The 13,458-nt window shown below is 40.0% G+C and overlaps 1 pseudogene; it reads left to right on the plus strand.

Moving 5' to 3' along the window:
• Positions 1-10,485: 10,485 nt before the first annotated feature.
• Positions 10,486-11,105, plus strand: LOC132655467 (ADP-ribosylation factor 1-like; annotated as a pseudogene).
• Positions 11,106-13,458: the final 2,353 nt, after the last annotated feature.

Here is a 13,458-nt window from a genome sequence, read left to right on the forward strand (position 1 = left end):
AGGATGACAATGCAGCCAGTCCTGATGAGACTTGATAGGCTAGGGTCAGATGGAAGGGGAGAAAGTAGTTTTTACTTGGTGAGCAGTTTTTAGCTGGACATAACTTTTGGGTTAGTGGTGAGTTTTCTGCCCACTTTCCTTCTCAGTGCTGAGACCCCCATCAGGCTGGGAGCTATGCAGATGCTGTGCATGCTGCCTCAATCTCTGTCAATTCATGTGTGCATCTGTCCTGGTGTGTCTGGAAGGTACTGTTTCCTTCTGTCCCCCCTGGATCTTACAATCTTTCTGCCTCCTCTTCTGCATAACTCTCTGAGCCCTGAGGGGAGGGTTCTGATGGAGATATCCCATTTAGGACTGAGTGTTCTCAGCAAGGTCTTTCAAGTTGTGTTCATAGCCCAATTGTAGGTTTCTGTATCAGTTTCCATCTCCTGCAGGAGGAAGTATCTCTGATACTGGCTGAGCAAAACACTGTCCTAGGGGGATAGCAGAATACCATTAGGAGTCATTTATGTCTACGTTCCTTTAGCAAAACAATAGTATTTGGTTTTGTGCTTGGTCCTTTTCCTATCTAGACTTAGGTTTTTGGCTACACAGCACTGTGAGGCATGGGTTCCATATCACAGTGATTCCTAATGATATTCTGCTATGCTCATAGATTGATGCCCAACCCAACTGTCATCAAAGAGGCTTTACCCAGCAACTGATGGAAACAGATGCAGAGACCCACAGCCAAACATTAGGCAGAGCTTGGGGAATCCAGCAGAAGAGGGGTAAGAAGGACTGTAAGAGCCAGAGGGGTCAAGGACTCCACAAGAAAACCCACACAATCAACTAACTTGGGCTCATAGAACCTTACAGAGACTGAACCACCAACCAGGAAACCTTCATGGGACTGACATAAGCCCTCTACATATGTATTGCATTTGTGTGCCTTGACTTTCTTGTGGGACTTCTAACAGTATGAGCAGGGGTTGTCTCTGACTCTGTTACCTGCCTTTGAGACCCTTTCCTTCTGTGTTATCTAGTCTAGCATTAATAGGAGAGGTGCCTAGTCTTACTGCAACTTGATATGTCATGTTTGGTTGATATCCATGGGAGGCCTGTCCTTTTCTAAAGAGAGACTGAGAAGGAGTGGAGGGGGTTAGGAACTGGGAGGAGAGGAGGGAGGGTAAACTGTGGTTGGAATATAACACTAGATAGATAGATAGATAGATAGATAGATAGATAGATAGATAGATAGATAGATAGATAGATAGATAGATTTAAAAAGAATAAAGCAACAATGAATACAGATGGGAAAGTGTTACTATATTGGGGCATAGAGCCCTTTACATAGGTGCTCAAGGATGGTATAGCTAGATCTATTCCCAGCTTCCCAAAGAATCACGAACTGATTTCTAAAGTGGTTGGACAAGCTTACTCTCCTCAGAATAGATGAGTGCTCCTCTTATCCTACATCCTCACCATCATGAATTGTCATTTGTTTAATTAATCTTGGCCATTCTGACTGATTAAGATAAAATCGCAAAGATATTTTCTCCTTTATTGAACAATATATTCTTTTCTTGCAATATATTGTGATTACATTTTCCCCTCTCACTACTCTGCCCAGTTCCTTCCATCTCCCCTCCCATCTAGATCAATTCCCTTTCTGTCTCTCATTAGAAAAGATCTAAGAGATGATATTAAAAATAAAACATAATGAGATAAAGTAAAAACTATCACTATGAAATAAAAACTTCAACTATTGAAGCTGGGTAAGACAAGCCAACAGAATAAAAAGAACCCCAGATGGGAATTGCATAGCGACATTAAAACTGAAGCCATAATATATACGAAGAGAACCTGAGGCAGACCCTGTGCATGCTGCTTCAGTCTCTGTGAGTTCATTTGAGCTTTGCTCATGTTGATTTAGAAAGCCTTGTTTCTTGGTGTCCTCTATCCCCTATGGCTCTTATACTCTTTGGTCATCCTCTTCCATGGGATTCCCTGAGCTCTGAAGGGAAAGATTTGATGAAGACATGCCTTTAAAGATGAGTGTTCCAAGGTATTTCACCCTCTTTGAAATGTCTAGCTATGTCTCTATGTTTGTTCACTTCTACTGCAGAAGGAATCTTCCCTGATGATGGCTGAACAAGGTACTGAGCTATGAGTATAGCAGAACTTCGTTAGGAGTAATTTTATCATTACCAAAAACCAAAACCAAACAAAACAAAAAACATAAAACAGTTATAGTATTTGGTTTTACCCTAAGTTCCTGTGCTATTTAGTCTCTGGTTTTTGGTCAGCCAAGCAGTGCCAAGTTTGGGTTCCATCTCATGGAGTGGGCCATAAGTCAAATCAGATTTGGGTAGTTACTCTCACAAGCATTTTTGCCCTAACGTATTTTGCAAGCAGGACACCATTGTAGATCAAAGTGTTTGTGGGTAGCTTGGTGTTTATGTTTCTTTTAGTAACTTGAAGAGTACTTTTCTGTACCAAAGATGCTACAACATAGAGGTGAAGATTCTATGTAGGCACCAGCTCAACTTCTCTATGTTCAATGAGTCCTGTAAGTGTTGTCTTCTGATATAGGGCCTTGCTGTTTGTGGAGAACAACCTATTGTTTTTTGGTAAAATCCTAGACTGTTTGGAGACTCACACTTTCTCTTCTATCAGGTTCAATGTATCTGGCTTTATGTTGATGTCTTTGATAGATTTGGAATTGAGTTTGTGATAAGTATGAATTCGTTTTTATTCTTCTACCTGCAGACATATAGTTTGACCACCTCCATCTGTTGAAGATGTCTTTTTTTTTTTTTTCTAGTGTGTGTTTCTGGATTCTTTAAAAACAGTCAGTTGTCCATAGTTATGTGCACTTATGTCTGGATCTTCAATTTTATTCAATTGATCAATGTGTCTGTTTTTATACCAATATCCTACTGTTTTTATTTTTATTATTATAGCTTTGTAGTACAGTTTGAGATTGGGGATGGTGATACCTACAGCAGTTATTTTATTATTCAGGATATTTTATCCTGATAGTTATCCAGGATAATTATCCTGGTTTCTTTGTGTTTCCTTACAAAGCCTAAAATTGTCCTTTCAAGATTTGTGAAGAACTGTGTTGGAATTTTGATAGAGATTGCATTGAATCTGTAGATTGTTTCTGGAAGGGTGGCCATTTTTACTAGGTTAATTTAAGTGATCTGTGAGTATGGGAGAGCTTTCTATCTTCTGATAGCTTCTTTCAATTTCTTTCTTCAGATTCTTAAAGTTTTTGTTATATAGTCTTTCACTTGATTGGTTAGTGTTTCCCAAGATTTTTTTTTCCTTAGTTGTTTTGTCATTTTTGTGAGGAAGGCTACTGGTTTTTATGTGTTAATTTTGTATCCTGCTACTTTGCTGAAAGTGTTTATCAGTTGTAAGATTTTTCTGATGGAGAAGGGGAGGAAGATCTCCCCTATCAGTAGACTTGGGGAGGGACATAGGAGGAGATGAGGAAGGGAGCATGAGATTGGAAAGGGATGAGGGAAGGGGCAACAGCTGGGATACAAAATGAATAAACTGTAATTAATAAAAATAAATAAATTTAAAATATTTTTCTGATTTTGTTTGTTTGTTTGTTTTAGGGTCACCTTATGTGGTTTTGGTTTCAGGGTAACTGTGGCCTTGTAAAAGGAATTAGGCAATATTTCTTACTTTCTATTTGGGAAAGTTTGGTAGAATTTTGTGTATCTGGGCTTTTTTGAGGAAGAGTTAGAGATGCTTTTAATGCCTGCTTCTATTTCTCAGGAGTTACAGGTTTATTTAAACTACTTATTTGATCTTGATTTAATTTTGGTATGTGGTATATATCCATATCATTTAGATTTCCAACTTGATGGAGAAGAGATTTTTAAAGTATGCTTTATGATTCTCTGTATTTACTTGCTATCTGTTTTTGTATATTCTTTTCTCTCTCCAATTTTATTAACTTAGATCTTCTCTTTCTCTTTTAGCTAATTTTGCTGTTTATCAATCTTATTTTCTAAAAAATCTAATTGTTCATTTCATTGATTCTTGTATTAATTTTGTTTCTATTTTATTGATTTCAGCACTGCTTGATTATCTCTGAATTTAAAAAAAAAAAACATAAAAAGAAAAGAACATGAGTGTCCCTAGGTATGGAGGAGAAGGTTCATTATGGAGGAGAAGAGCATAGGCAGAGGCAGGAACATCTGGGGGAGTTCAGAGTGGATGTTACCCTGAGCCATTTTCCCTGTTGATATTAACTATTTTGAGATGGGATTATGCCTCACTGAGGTTTGGGCTTCTTTCAGCTGGGCTATTGGTTACATTTAAATAGTTGTGGTCTATCATCTTTTGAATAATGCCTATTCGGATCATTCACTAATTTTTGTGTTTTGTTTTTTTATTTTAATTAATTAAAAGTAACTTCTCTCCTCCCAGTCCAATGCTCCCTCCCTCTTCTTCCATCCCCTTTTCCCTATTCTCAGATGAGGAGAGACCCCACCCACTCACCCCAGCTCACTAAGACCCATCAGGACTGAGCGGGCCCCCTGTGGCTTGGCGAGGCAGCCAGTGTGGAGAGATCAGAAAGCAGGCAACAGACTCCATGTCCGAGACAGCCCCCACTCCCCTTATTAGGTGATCAAACATGAAGCCTGAGCTGCCCATCTGCTACATCTGTGTGGGGCCTAGGTCCAGTCTATGCATGGTCCTTGGTTGGTGCTTCAGTCTCCAGAAGCCCCTCTGGACCCAGGTTAGTTGGCTTTTTTGGTCTTCTTGTGGAGCTCCTGGCACCTCCAGGTCCTTCTATCCTTCCTCCCACTTTTCCACAAGACTCCCTATGCTTGACCCAATTTTTGGCTGTGAGTCTCAGCTCCTGTTTTGATCTGCTGCTGGGTGGAGTCTCTCAGAGGATAGCAATGCTAGACTCCTGTCTTGTTCTCCAATATTATTATTTTTATTATTATTGTTATTGATTTTCCAATTCCTTTTTATAATCTCTATGTGAGACACTCTTTTGTGAGATGGTTTAAAAGTATTTTCTCATGTTCTGAAAAGTTAATCTGCTTGATTCCCTCTGATGGGCAAAAGCTTCATATTTCCTAGCTGTTACATTTCAGTCTTGCCACATATTGCAGTACTACATTTCTTGCATCTTTTGTCCCAAATCTTATCCAAAAGCCAGTGCCAGGTTTTGGTTTATTTCCTTCATAAACATCAAAGAAATTTTATTGGCTTTGAGACATTAAAAACTGAAAAAAAAATACATATGTGACAAGGACAAGTTACTCTTTAGAGTTAAATATGGTTTTAGAATTTATTTTATTTGCTTATTAGTCTGTGTGTGTGTGTGTGTGTGTGTGTGTGTGTGTGTGTCTACCAGAAGGCAACTTGAAGAAGTCAGGATTCTATTCTATAACTCTACCATGTGGATCTTAAAGATCAAACTCTAGTTGTTAGGCTCTTGTAGCATTTTTACCCTCTGAGCCATCTCAGTAGACCAGCGTTAATTATATTAACATGTGAAATCTTAATTTTCTATATGAATTATATTTTTATTATTTTTATAATCTACCTTTGAATAATGTTCACAAGATGATAACATTTATATTAGCATATATTACAAAGTCACAAATATATAAATATATTAGCAGGTTGACACTCTTTTAAAAATATTTTTTTTAAATATTTTTTAAAAGTAACTTCTCTCCTCCCAATCCAATGCTCCCTCCCTCTTCTCTTCATTTTTATTTTTTTTAAATCATGTGTTTGTACACATGTGTGTGCATAGGACAGAAGGGGATGTCAGATTTTGGAGCTGGAGTTATGTGTGGCTGTGAGCCTCTAACTTGGGTACTGGATCTGAACTCCACTCCTCTGGATGAAAAAGTACACTATCTTAACCATTGAATCATCTCTCCAGCAATGAAATTATTTTTATTTAAAAAAAAACAGTACTGATAATGTCTACTTCACATACTATTAGGTTTAAATAGAATAGTCTTACAGTCAATCTATCTTATTTTTAAAACAGTTTAGAAATAAAACTAAAAATATAATTTATTGTATGAAACCCCAAACTAAACAACTAAACACATTTTCTCTGTGGCGTGGAGGTCAGAGCTGAGTTTGTGACTTACAGCAGTGTGCATGAGGGCCAGCTGGCACACAAAGTCTTTATGTCTGGAATGAACACGGAAACAGGATTTGGAAATGAAGATCAACAAGTTTTGAGAACGTTCTTAATGAAGAGATGGCAGTAGAACCCTGGCATCGTTCATATGGAAGTCTTCAAGTTATTGAGTTTGTCAGTCAGGAAATACTCAGTTTAGCAGGCTCTGCACTGAGATCAGGAAGCATAACTCTGATATTATTTGCATGAAAAGAAATTTATTTCTAAGACATTCTGCTAAGATTGGCTCAACTACTGGTCTCATGTCATTGTTCCAATGTAGGGAAGCAAAGATTATTACAGTCTTTCTGCCTTTGCTAAGGTGGGAGAGCAGAGCCTTAGTCAGATCAGTAACTAACAATTCAGGAGGCCCACTTCCTGCTAGGCAAAGTGAACACAGACCAGCTCAGGCTGGTCACTGCAACATGATGTAGCACTGACTAGCTCAGGCTGAAACACAACCAATTAGAGTAAAACACTCAACCCACTCATTTTTTGTATTTATTTTTTTTAGAAAAACCCTCTTACACACCTTCTATTTATTAATTTGTAGATAAACACTTGACACATAAGTAGTCTATTCAGTACCTTGTGAAGTTCTACCCAGGTACCAGCACTGAGGGAAGCAACACCAAGAATATGCACTTCATGTTTTAGGAAAGAAATAAAATAGGAGATAATTTTTTTCCATTTATCCATTTGTCCTGAGTTTTGGAAGAAAACTGGAGAAATGGGTATCTATGGCCTTTGTGGAGAGGTGCTTTCAGATGCTTCATAATGACAATAGTGGTGGCCTCCACACTGAACCACCCAGTCTTAGCTCCCAAGTATTTCAGGGATAATTGTGCACAGTTGAAACTAAGTTGAAAACTTAGTGTTTTCTGTGGGGTTGCAAGTACTTTCTGAAAACTGTCCCTGATCAGTGTTTGTACTCTAGGTATCTTCTAAAGTTGTTGCACCCGTGCTTGCTAAGTAGAGCCTCTGGCTGCCTGACCCAGCTCTTTTGGAGAAGTACCTTGTCTGATTGTGAATAGTGTAGCTTCTATGGTTTCCATGTGACTCCTTATGAAAGCAAGTTCTGCTCCCATGAGACCAAATGTGTTAAAAATAACTAATTATTCTAAGAAGATGAGTGTCCATTCTTCCCACTGCCTACAGAGACGTGTTCTTGACATTTACACCTGCACGGACTCTGAGTGTTTCAAACTGAACTGTGTAGCCTGAAACAGTCGGCAAGTTAGTATCTGATTTTAGGGAAACAGTGCTGTGAAAGCTCTTGTTCTCCCCTGTGAAGTACTTGGAGCCTGGGGGTAGGCTCGAAATTAGGCAAAAATTATTTTACTACAGAACCTGTTTTATTTTTATTTTTATTAAGAGCTGTAGTCTTGACTTTTAAATGAGCACTGAGAATCAACAGTAATTTTAAACTACCAGGATATCCTTAAATCTGGAGCAGATCACTGAATAAATAATTCAAAATGCAGAAATAGTCATCAGCAAGTGTGATGAAAAATCACTGACATGGAAAGCAGCAGGTACAGGAGGGTGAGCAGGAAGACGCACAATTCTTAAGTATTTTAAGGTCATTCTGGTATTGAATTCAGAATATTTGCCCAAAGAATCGGTAAGGATATTCTTGTGACATGGTGACAGATATCCAGAAGGTTCACCTGAGGGCAAATGACCAGGATGTGAGAAAGAACAATGTGTTGCCTTATGCACTCCAGGGGAGCCTGCCACTGTGTTCAGAAGGAGCTTTTCTCTGTGTGTCCCCAAGAAAGGTTCATACACTGAATACAACAGTTGCCTCTATTGAGAGGTGTGTGGGTTGTGTGAATTTTACCTTAGTCAATGGATTCACTGATGACTTCATAGCTACCTGAGCTACTAGTTGGGGTATGTTGGAGAAAGTAGTCACTGGGTGTGTATCTTTGAAGGGTCTACCACATGCCCAGGGCCTTCCTTCTGCTTTCCTATGTGTCCTAGACCACCTGCTCTCCCCACATGATACTTCACCTCACATCAGCACTGGAGCTAGCTGCCCTTGGCCTGAAACCTTTGAAACTGTTAGCCAGTATAAATCTGTCTGTTGCATTATTTTTCTCAGGTATTTGTTCTAGTAACAGAACACAGCCCAGCACAAGGAAGAAGAAATAATGGAATATTCTTTGGAAGATAGGAAAGCATAGTATGGTAACACAAGGAGATTTTATTCCTTTAAATATTGACTGCAACAACAATTTGTTGTTGGTTAGGATTTTGTTGTTTGTTTGGAATAACCATTCAAAATTCATGGGCATAAAACTGTCCATGGTGAAAAAAGCATATGATCCCACCACTTGGGAGGCAGAGACAGGAGGATAGTAATGAGACAGCTACCTTATCTCAAAAATTATTGTAACTGAGATTCAACAAAAACAATAAATACAAAAACAAAACAAAACAAAACCTGAGGGGTGGATGATGATGCACTGAGAAAAGATTGACAATAGATTGATTAGAAATAATTTTCCTCAACTCAAAAGATTCCACTGTAGAGCAAGCTTTTGTTTAGGAGAGGATTTCCCTAGCCCTCAAACAATGGACTAGGTCTTGAAGCTTTGGGGAGGAATTATTCTGGATTTTTACTACAAACACTACCTTGAAGTTTACTAAGACAGCTGAGCAATGGGTGCGTTCCTGTGTGGAGCTTCTGAATGTTCCTGGGAGGACACGCCCCTTTAGTAACTTTGTATATCCAGCTTTCTGCTGACTGTATGACCTTGAGACTAAGTGAAGATTTCACAACTTACACTGCTACAACAAATATTTGAGGGTTTACATATCAGTGGCCTAATTTTCCACTTTTATAGTATCTTCTTTATGGTCAAGAAATGAATAAAATCTGATCCTTATACCAAGAATCAACATCAGATGAAACAGAATTAATAATATTAAAAAAGTAAACATGAGAAGATTCCTAGGAGAATAGGAGGATAAGACTGAAAAAGAAGATACAATGTTAGTCCAAGATAAGAGCTCATGTCAAAGGAGCCGGGATACACAAAGGGCTAGAATCTGAGTGCAGATACTAAGCACCACACCCAGACCTAACACATACCTAATATTTGTTAGCTACTGGTGACTTTTGCCACACATTGTTACTATTCAATTACTGCTTGAATGCCACTTCTCCAATTAACTTTCAATGGCTTCCAAACTAAAGTCACCCCAGGTCACAGTAGGTTTCATGGCAGTACTTATTATTACTGGATATTTGCTTATCTACTTCATTATTTGCTTGTCAGCGTTGAACAGTATATACTATCTCAATTTGATTTCTTTTTCTACTTTTATAGTCCTAAGCAATTCATGACATGGTGATTTCATTTCCTAATCACAATGAGGTGGAGCATATAGCACCTGCTTATTGAAAGCATAGTGACAGTTTTGTATCCATGAATAACTAAGCCCTAAGAGAGTAGAAAAATGTTGATTTGCTAAAACTATTTCACAGGTCCTAAAAGAGTGCCAAAATTAGGTACATGATTGATAAATGTGTGACTGATGTAATGATTGACTTAGATGGATGGCCAATGAAGCAAAATTCATACAAACTTAAGTATTAAGGTATAGGCCACAGAGAAAGACAGAGAACACTGCTTAAAGTATTCATGAGGTAGCATAGGTCTACCCAGAGCAATGACTCAACAGGATATGGATATCTTAGAAAGAGAAGCCAAGTCTGTGTTTTATGACGTTAAAAAGACAAAGAAAGGGAGAACAGCCAGGAACCCAACAAAGAGAAGTAAGTGAGGAAAGATCTGAGGGTGCTTAGCTAAGAAGCGCCTTATTATTGTCTGACATATTAGTGACTATGTATTTGGTCTACTTCCTGTCGTGATGTAGAGGCCCTATAAACTAGGATATATTTATAGCCCATTGCAAATGAATGTGAGGCCCAGAATCTACACTCAGTGTGTAAAGTGGGATGAATCTAATGAACTCTCCCCAAACTGCTGCACCTGATGCTGACTCTAGGTACAAGCATCGGGTTTAATTCATTTATTGGCCACCAAGAAGATACTATAAGAGTGGAAAGTTTGGGCACTGATATGAAAACATTCAAATATCTGCTGTGCCACGATTAGTCTGTGCCTTCTTTATCCGTGTTTTGCTAAAACACAGCCATGCATCCTTCCCCATTGCAGTCCAGGGCAGCTTTTGTGCGGTATCTGGCCAAGCTTCAGGTGACTTCAAAAGAACAAGAGCAGAGGTGGGAGCGAGACAAACGTCTGGCTGGGAGCATCCACCGCGGAAGTCTCTGGCCAGTATTACTTCCACCTGTCCACAAGCATGGGGAATATCTTTACAAACCTCTTCAAGGGCCCTTTTTTTTTTTTTTTTTTTTTTTTTCAAAAAAAGAAATGCACACTCTTATGGTGGGCTTGATGCTGCAGGGAAGACAATTCTACACAAACTGAAGCTGGGCGAAATTGTGACCACCATTCCCACCATTGGTTTCAACGCGGAGACTGTTGAATACAAGAATATCTGCTTCACCGTGTGGGAAGTGGATGGTCAGGACGAAATCCAGCCACTGTGACGTTACTACTTCCAGGACACCCAAGGCTTGATCTGCGTAGTGGACAGGAATGACAATGTGTGAAGGGGCCTGTGAAGAGCTAATGAGGATGCTAGCTGAAGATGAGCTCTGGGATGCTGCTCTCTTGGTGTTTGCCAACAAGCAGAAGCTCCCCAATGCCATGACTGCAGCTGAAATCACAGACAAGTGGGGCTGCACTCTATGCCACAGGAACTGGTACATTCGGGCCACCTGTACCACCAGCGGGGACGGGCTGTATGAAGGACTAGACTGGCTGTCCAATCAGCTCCAGAACCAGAAGTGAGCCAGACCCCTCCCTCCCCCTCACTTCCTCTTTTCCGCCCTCTGCTTTCCTCTCATGCGGCAAACGTGCGACTCTGTGGTCCTGAGTGCCAGAAGCTGGCTTCATGGGTTGGTCACAGTGTGTGTCGCTGAACATGTGCAGACCCAGCCTGCAGCCAGGTTTCTATTGAGGCAGTTTCTGGTACTCCTATGCAATATTACTTACCTTTTTTATTGTAAAAAGAGAATCAATTCACTGTCAGTACCGAGAAGGGATTGAGTGTAGAGGCACCCGGCTTCCGGGAGCCATTGGGCTGTAGACTGGTGTTGGTATCCATTTGATGGCTGATTTTTAACCCAAACTCAGTGAATTTTTAAAAAATAGTTAAAATACAGGACAAGAATGCTTAACACAGAATGGAGATTACGCCAAGTGTAGGTTTTGCAGTCCATCAGATCACCTGTTTCCCTGTGGGAATAGGAGAGAAGGTGATGAGCAAACCACCCTCCGCTGCACGGTCACAGTCGAGCCCCCGTGGCTTGGTCTTTGGTCACCTGTATTCCAGTGCATTGTGCTTATGCTTGTGCTCACATGGTCACCTACGGGCGGGCTGGGCCCACTGTGGGATGCAGGGCCCGGCTTGTACTTGCTGTGTGGCCCGGCCAGCTCGCATACTTCGCTTACTCTTGGGCCCGCTTGGATGCCCTGGCTAGAGGCCTGGGCCTGAACAGCAGGACTTGAGAGCTGGGAGGGTCCGTCCACTACAGACCCACATCCTGGAGCACCCCATCTCCAAGTGTGAAGCAGCTTCCTCCCTCAGCCCGCAAGGGTCCAATTTGCCAATGAAGGACGACCTCTGCTGTTTTCTTTTGTATTCTGATAAACACTGAAGCTAGAGCTATTAAATTTCTCTTGAGGAAATCTGGTTTATTTGGTGTCATGGAACTTCTTACTGCTTTCAATACACAATTAGTAATCAGATGTTTCTATACTTGTTTTTAGTTTTCATTTTGACAAGCACTGTAATTATAGCTATTAAAATAAAGTCTTAACTATTAAAAAAACGAGAGCAGAAGCCACAATTGATAAAATGATTTGAATTAGGCAATTATGGGAGCTCTTATTTTCCTTAATTTTTTAAGTTTATTAATTTTTTTATTAATTTCAGTTTATTCACTTTGTATCCCAGCTGTAGCTCCCTCCCTCATCCCCTCCCATGACCCTCCCCAAGTCCACTGATAGGGGAGGTCCTCCTCCCCTTCCATCTGACCCTAGCCTATCAGGTCTCATCAGGACTGGCTGCTTTCTCTTCCTCTCTGGCCTGGCAAGGCTGCTCCCCCATCAGGGGGAGGTGATCAAAGAGCCAGCCACTGAGTTCATGTCAGAGAAGTACCTGTTTCCCACTTGGAGACTGAGCTGCTGTGGGCTCCATCTGTGCGGGGTTCTAGGTTATCTCCATGCACGGCCCTGAGGACCTAAGCTCTTAACACGTGCGCTGTATGTCCACATCACTGCTCACTATGGCACATGTTGCTCCTGACTATCAGATCAAAAACAATAAAACAAAGATAAGACCAGTTGTTCACAGAAAAAAATTAGAATTTATTTTTACATTCTGTCTTCCAATATAATCAGTTTTTAGAGGCTTTGGGGGGTAGTTTGTTACAATATATGAATGTTATAACTAAAACTGTGTGACATGTCACTCACTGTGGATATATTTGTACCTGGATACATTTAAAAGAATATCAGTGGCTTTACAAGTTGATCCCTGCTAATTAATAGAAATGATCTATCAACATATTAAGGTGGTACAAACTGAAATAATGAAGACACTGTGAATAGCACTGAATCATTCTCTATAAAGTGGTGTTATGTAAAGAAATAAGATCCATACTTGGATCTTATATATATTATATATAGTATATAATACAATATACTAAAAATATGGTTTTTGACAAAAATCTATTTTATTAAATACAATCTTGAATTAAAATCTTCATGTTATAGTTCTTAATTGGCTTATAGTGCAGTACATTAGGCCTTTCATATATTCTTCATTGTTATTAGCCTGCTCTTGCCATCCTGTCATCTCCTCCATCTCTCTCATACCTTGCCATTACCAAATTTCCCCCTTCTCTCCTCCTATAACCTATGTTCTACTATTCCCTCTCCCTCAAGGCATTTCCTACTCCTGTGGCCCTTCCTGGCTTCTACAGGAACTCTGTGTTCAGCCCCTCCACTGATTTCCATTCTCTCTCCCCACCCCCTCACCTCTGCTCTCACCATTTGTTATCCACACCCCTGATCCTCTCCCACCAGGTCCTTCTATCCAACCATTTCCAATGTCCATTTTATTTCCCCTTCTGAGTGAGATTCAAACATCTTTCCTTGGGCCCTCCTTGTTACTTAGCTTCTTTGGATCTG

Source organism: Meriones unguiculatus, chromosome 7, assembly GCF_030254825.1.
Source record: "Meriones unguiculatus strain TT.TT164.6M chromosome 7, Bangor_MerUng_6.1, whole genome shotgun sequence".
Lineage (NCBI taxonomy): Eukaryota > Metazoa > Chordata > Mammalia > Rodentia > Muridae > Meriones > Meriones unguiculatus.